The sequence below is a fragment of the Lepus europaeus genome, chromosome 8, assembly GCF_033115175.1.
Source record: "Lepus europaeus isolate LE1 chromosome 8, mLepTim1.pri, whole genome shotgun sequence".
NCBI classification, from domain to species: domain Eukaryota; kingdom Metazoa; phylum Chordata; class Mammalia; order Lagomorpha; family Leporidae; genus Lepus; species Lepus europaeus.
Window position 1 is genome coordinate 10,998,385 of NC_084834.1, and position 7,585 is coordinate 11,005,969.

The window sequence follows — 7,585 nt, forward strand, 5'->3', positions numbered from 1 at the left end:
CTTCCCCCTGTCCTTCCCTCCCTCTCAATCTTTTAAAGATGGCACACCATCAAAAGCAAATGTAGTTCTGGGGAACGTGCAGGTATATGTGAAGCGGTTGTACGGGATGTCAGTGTGTGCACACGTACAATGTAAGGGGTAGAAGTTGGGGAAGGATATCTGCTCACCATCTACGATGACTGGAACACACAGCTTGTGAAACAGACCTTTCACCAGCATGCTTACTAAAGCAAAGTTTGAAGGTTCGTGGTAGTGCAGGTGGGACACAAGGCCAGCATATCCAATGGGAACACACTCTTGATTCAGGTATCCCTGTGAATCAATTTAACAATTTAGCCTCAGTCCCTAGATCTCAGAAATACCCAACAGGTAAGTCATCAATTAAGGAGATTTCAGTAGTAAAGTTAAATACATGTACGAACACTTTAGTGAAAACAGGTTTAAATCTTACCTCTCTGACCAAGAACTGCAAAGAATATATGAAGTAAAATTTTAACATGCACTTGACCTTTGGTCGCTTGAAGGACATCAGGGAATACTGGAGCAGCAACAATGCCTATGCACACATGTCAAAATACCAAAGTTAGACAGGCTAGCTATAAAGTTTGAGATATCACTAATGACTTTATTATATTATATACTCTAAATAGTTATTATAGATATGTCATAAGTTTTACATTCTCTATGTATGAATAAAACATAATAGGAAGAAAAATGTACTGGGAGAGATGAACAATGACAACTTCACTCATAACCACTGAGAAATAAATGTAAGCTTATGAATATATAAAACTAAGAGTTAGGAACATTCCAGTATTTAGTACATTTTCAACCATTAATTCTTTGAAAATTTACCTTTAAAATGTTCTAAGCCAGATATATTTATTGAAAAAAATTTATATATGCAGAGTGTATTTATAATCATGGACTTAATTTGTCACGTGTACAGAAGTTACCACCATGTTCTTGTGTGAAGGAAAGGTACTAAGACAAGAATCAAATGTTGCTAAGAGTTTGCGTACTGCACATTGTGATTTATTCCCTCCAAGATACCTAACAGGGGAGGCTTACTTTAGACTTGAGCTAAGATGATTATGTCTGTTAGAGAGGGTAGATACTGTACCTTTGCTTTGGCATCCTCTTTGTCATCTGCTTTGGCAACCAACAGCATGAGTCTGAGAACCAAGGTGATGTTTAGGGGAAAATGACCCTTCAGCTTGGGCACATCAGACTTCAAGAGCCGATCTATCTTGGGTAATGGAATATCATAGAAGATCACACTTCCTATAAGATCTTCTCCACGCCTTCCTGCACGCCCAGACATCTAAAGAGATGACCACATAACTCATGCAAGTTCAAATCCTGGCACTGTAAATAATGTCTCACTTACCTATACCATGTGGAACATTAAACATTTGAAAATTTTGTTTCTTGGTATATCGATGTTGTCAAATCTTACAGAATTATTTATTTTATAGATACATTTTAAAGTCCAGTGTTAAGACAGTATTGCCTCTTTTTTAAAAATAAATGGAGTACCAACTCCTGTGTTTAAAGATCATGATCTGGGGTCGGTGCTGTGGTTTAACTAGGTTGGGCCGCCTGCAGTGCCATCATCCCATATGGGCATCAGCTGGAGTTCCGGCTGCTCTCCTTCAGATCCAGCTCCCTGCTCATGGCCTGAGACAGCCCTGGAAGATGGCTCAAGTGCTTGGGTCCCTGCACCCATGTTGGAAACATGGAAGAAGCTCCCAGCTCCTTGCTTCAGATTGGCCCAGCTCCAGCCTTTGGGTCCATTTGGGGAGTGAACCGAATGATGAAAGACTCCTCTCTCTCTTTCTGCCTCTCTCTGTCTATAACTCTGTCTTTCAAATGAGTAAATAAATCTTTAAATAAATAAATAAAGATCATGACCTTAGGGAAGGCATTTGATGTAGGATGCTTGGGATGGCTGAAACCTACATTGCAGTGCCTGGGTTCAAGCACCAGCTCTGGTCCCTATCCCAGCTTCCTGGAAGGCAGCAGGTGACAGCTCAAGTAGTCAGGTTCCTGTCATTCACACTGGAAATCCAGACTAATTCCTGACTGCTGACTTCAGCCTGGCCTAACCCCAGCCACTGTAGGCATCTGAGGAATGAACCAGCGGGTGGGAAACCTCTTTGTCTCTTTCTTCCTTCCTCTCTCATTTCTCTCTCTCTGCCTATAAAATAAAATCATATTAAAATCATGGCCTTCAAAGCAGGCACAATTTCTGATTTACCAACGTAGTTCCAGAAATGAGCCTGAAATCAAAACCTTATAGACACTTAACATATAATTATTGGTGGTTGGCATGAATTGGGTGCTCAAAGATGTAGTTACTTCCCTCCAATATTATTTTTGTTTATGTTCAAGAATATTTATCAAATTGAGAATATCTTCAGGAAAACGAAGCTACTGACCTAATATATTTTAAAAGTTTTTTAAGTGTAATCATATTCATTAATATACATATATAAAAACTCAGTTTCAAATATTTTATGGCCACCAAATATTTCAGAACAAATGGCTTTTCCTGGCATACTGAATGAGCATTTCCGATACCTGTATATAGAACCGTAACAGAAGTCATGTATTATAAATACCTGTCGAAAGTTCAGAGCATCCAAATAAACAGAGTCTTCTGTAAAAACAATGGTTTTACAGGGCATATTAATTCCCAAAGCAAGGGATGACGTAGCTGTCACTACCTATGATGGAAAGCAAAAAAAATAAAAAATTGGGAAAACATATTTAATGTAGCATACACAGATGTATACGTAGTAAGTATTGACCAGATTAAATCCCCTTACATTATTTTTCTTGAGTAAAAGTGCAGTTTTAAGACAGTATTGCAAAACATCAAACTCTATACTTGCTTTTGGAATAGACAGCTCTACATCCCACTTGGATGTTCATTCATTCTCATATTCTTGCTGAACATTACAATTATACAGCATTTTCCAGGTAACAAAATGATACAAAATCAAAGCCATTCAGTAAGCATTCAGTGTTACTGTCTGTGTGTGTTTGACATGAATAAGAGCGATATGTTATACAAGGAGTTTATTTTCACGTTAAAAGATTTCCAAGAGCAGAAAATAGTAAATGAAAAAAGTCAGACTAAGCAGGAAGCAAGTCATAATAAGCATGACAAAACCATTCCAAGATGTTTAGATCGCAAATGAAAGAAAGGTAACATGATATAATTAATAATTACAAGATTGATTTGGCAGCTCTGGGAGGAAATAATTTTAGGAGGTGATTACCAAAAGTAGAAGTCTTACAGAATGCTTTTAGATTATTCTAGACAAGATATTATGGCATCATTGAACAGGAAATATTCCTAGTGGAGAGATGTGGGCTGTACATGCATGTGTGTGCACGTGTGTGTGTGTGTGAGAGAGAGAGAGAGAGAGAGAGAGAGAGAGAAAGGGAGAGGGAGAGAGAGCTGATAAGCACTTGCTGACGTATTCTGGTTGTTTGAATGTGGAAGATAAGGAAAATGCACTGGGTTCCATGTCCCTGAGTTCTGTATCTGAATTCAACCAACCAAAGACTGGAAATATTTGGACAAAAAAGTGCACTGAACACTTGCAGTCTTTTTTTTTCCCTGTCATTATTTTCTAAATAATATACTGTAGCCACTACTTACATACAATACATTGCACTAAGTAATGTAAGTAACCTAGAGACACAGGATACGCATTGGTTCTATGCCAAAGCTATGCTGTCTTATATAAAATACTAGAGCACTGATGGATTCTGGTATATGTGCAAGTCCTAGAATCAATCCCCTGCAGATACCGAGAGGTTCATATTTCTTAGAGAAAGGTGAATCTATTGCTGGAAACTGTCTTATCTCAAACCTACCTAAGGTTGTTCAGATACATTTTTGTTTCTCATGTAGCCTTTTCTTCTCTTGAAAATAAACATAGTTAAGGTTATACATTTTCCTCCAACTACTAGTTTAGCTGCATCACAGAAGTTTGTCTATACAGCATTTTATTTACCTAGCAAATAAATAAATTTTCTGGGGCCAGCGCTGTGGCATAGCAGGTAAAGCTGTCGCCTGCAGTGCTGGCACCCCATATGGGTGCCGGTTCGAGTCCCAGCTCTCCTCTTCCAATCCAGCTCTCTGCTATGGCCTGGGAAAGCAGTAGAAGATGGCCCAAGCACTTGGGCCCCTGCACCCACATGAGAGACCCAGAAGAAGCTCCTGGCTCCTCGCTTCAATAAGCACAGCTCCAGCCAGTGCGGCCAACTGGGGAGTGAACCAACAGATGGAAGACCTCTCTCTCTGCCTCTCCTTCTCTCTGTGTAACTCTGACTTTCAAATGAATAAATAATTCTTTAAAAATAAATAAATAAATAAATTTTCTTATTTCCATTATTAGTTCTCCTTTAGCCCATTAATTTACTCTTAATTTTCACACTGTGAAATTTATACAGTTATCTTTCTGGATCACTGGGCATTCTGAATAAAGAATGGACTTTAGGGGCTGGGACTGTGGCTCAGCAGGTTAAGCTGCCACCTGAGGTGCCTGCACCCCAGAGGAGACGAAGTTTGAGCTCTGGCTGTTCCATTGCCTATCCAGCCCCCTGCTAATGTGCCTGGGAAAACAGTGGAAAATGGCCCAAGTACTTGGGCCCCTGACACCCATGTGGGAGACCCAGATGGAGTTCCTGGTTCCTGGCTTCACTTTGGCCCACTCTGGCCATTGTGGTCATTTGGGGAGTGAATCAATAGATGGAAGATTTCCCCCTCTGTGTGTGTGTGTGTGTAACTGTCTTTAAAATAAGTAAATACATCTTCAAAAAAAGAATGGACTTAATTTAATAAAAATGTAACAATATGGATTCATCTGTGGCAATAATATGTTGTAATAGTATAAGATGTTAATAAAAGGAGAAATTGGGTGGTATGAGATATTCTCTGTACCATCATAACAACTTCAGTTTTTAACCATAATACTCAAAATCTAAATAAAGTTAAAAAGAGTCATTCTGGAAAGAAATTTGGCTATGTATTTCCAGAGCCTGCTACCTTTGCCTTCTGAGACATTTTTTTCACTTAGCAGAATCAATCAATTCTAAATAAATAATTTAAATGATGATCTATGGGGCCAATACTGTGGTGTAGTGGGTAAAGCCACTGCCTGCAGTGCCAGCATCCCATATGGGCACCGGTTGAAGTCCCGGCTGCTCCAACTCCGCTATGGCCTGGGAAAGCAGCAGAAAATGGCCCAAGCACTTGGGCTCCTGCACCAACCACAGTGGGAGACCCAGAAGAAGCTCCTGGCTCCTGGCTTCAGATCGTCCCAGCTCCGGCCATTACAGCTACTTGGGGAGTGAACCAGCAGATGAAAGATTCTCTCTCTCTCTCTCTCTCTAACTCTGTCTTTCAAATACATACATAAATCTTTTAAAAAATGATGATCTATGTTGACAGAAAATTAACATTAGTATAATGCTTAAGTAAATTAAATATGTGTATTTTCTGTTGCACACATGTTTATTACCTCATGCTAATTAATAAAATACTTAAATAATATTAGGCAAGGCAGACAAGATCCCAAATTGTGTACACATTATCATATTAACTATGTAAAAATGTATGGAAGGAAATATGATAAACGTAGGTGGTGCATCTCCGCAGGCGCAGGGATTGAGAGAGAGCTAGATAGAGCATCTTCTGTCCCATAGCCACTGCAGCTTTCCTCTACCCAATCGAAGTGAAAGCTGTGCTTTGTAGTGAGTTCACCTACCTTGATGTGCTTCAGTCTGAAAAGGGTCTCAACAACTTGTCTCTACTCCATTAAACCATGGTGGTAGCCAATGCCCCGCTGTAACAGCCTGATCAGACCGGAGCCTCCTCTTGTCCATCTCAGCCTGGATACAATCTTCCTGAAAGTCTGAAACACCCATACAGTTTGCAAAATCAAATGAAGGCATATGTCCTTTAACTGAAGCCTGATTTTATGTGTTAGAAGGCTTTAGCAGGCAGTTAGATGAATTTCTGGGAGGAGCAGTAGTGTTTTATGCTAGAACCTCAAGTTCATAAATAGAGCAGTTCTGTCCTAAGTGGCATCCATGCGTAAGACCTGGTAAAGTAGAACGCAATCCAACCTCAAATGCACTGGTCCTTTCTTCACACACCTCCCTCACAGCAGCCATGTGCCCAGTTTTCCCTCGTGTACCTGCTGACATCACTCCCACAATGCTGGAGGCAGCTCCAGCTCATCCTGGGGTATTGAGGAAACACTGAAGCACAACGGTAAGAAGTCCAAGAGGAGATGCTCCATGTAGGCCCAGCATCCCCCCAAGCAAGCAGCAAAATCCACCCCTGGCCCCAACACAGCTCTCAGCGGAGTCTGATTATCAACTGCCTTTTGCTCTATTTTTGCTGCTGACTTGAAACTAACCCTGTTCACTCCAATCACATCTGACCACGGTCAGCCCGTGTCTGTCTGTGTCTCCCTGTGCTTCCAGGCTGGCACCTCTGTGTTTCTCACTTCCTGTCTCTCTCTCCACACCCTCTCCCCATCTCTGTCCTCCAGCTCCTTCTCTGAAACTCACTTTGTCTTTCCTGAACAGTTTCTACCTCTGTCAGTCACTACTGCTCTTCTTCTCTTTCTTTCTTCTCTTTCCCACCCTCTTTTTTACTTTTATTCTGCTTCCCTCCCCCTTTCCAACCTGCACCATCACTAAAAGAAAAAAGCAAACATACACAAGTAATAACCATTGATCTGACTACATGGTCCAACAGGTCGCACACCCATTATCTGGCATGTCTCTCAGTGTTCTGGGCTTAGTTTCTGAGTGAGACACACAGCAGTGGAGAAGAGGGCAACAGTTTCTGATTTGTAGAACTGGGCATGTGGTGATTTGGTGACATGAAGCACAGAAAATGGGAGAAGTTTCAAATGAAAGACAAATCTGATTTTGATTTCCTGGTAGCAAGTCACTGCTTTAGCTCAGAAAAAATATTTAACATTTACCTTTTCTTTTTCTTAAATTTTTTTATTGACGTAAGGAGAACAAATCTCAAGTGTTTTATATATACAGTTTTAAGAACATAATGATGGGGCCGCTACTGTCGTGCAGCGGGTAAAGCTATTGCCTGCAGTGCCAGCATCCTATATGGGCACCAGTTTGAGTCCCGCCTGTTCCATTTTCTATCCGGTCTCCTGCTAATGTGCCTGGGAAAGCAGTGGAGGATGGCCAAAGTGCTTGGATCTCTGAACCTATGTGGGAGAGCTAGGAGAAGCTCCTGGCTCCTGGCTTCAGCCTGGCCCAGTCTTGGCCAATGTGGCAATTTGGGGAGTGAACCAGCAGATAGAAGATTTCTGTGTGTGTGTGTGTATGTGTATTCATGTAATTCTGCCTTTCAAAATAATAAATATTTTTTTAAAATATCATGATGATACTTCCCACCCTTCCTTGTTCCCTCCCTTGCTCCCATCCACTTCCTCCTTCCTTTCTTATTTCCTTTTAATTTCTACAATGATATACTTTCAATTCACTTTATAGACACAAGATTCGATTATTGCTCATGGCCTTTGTC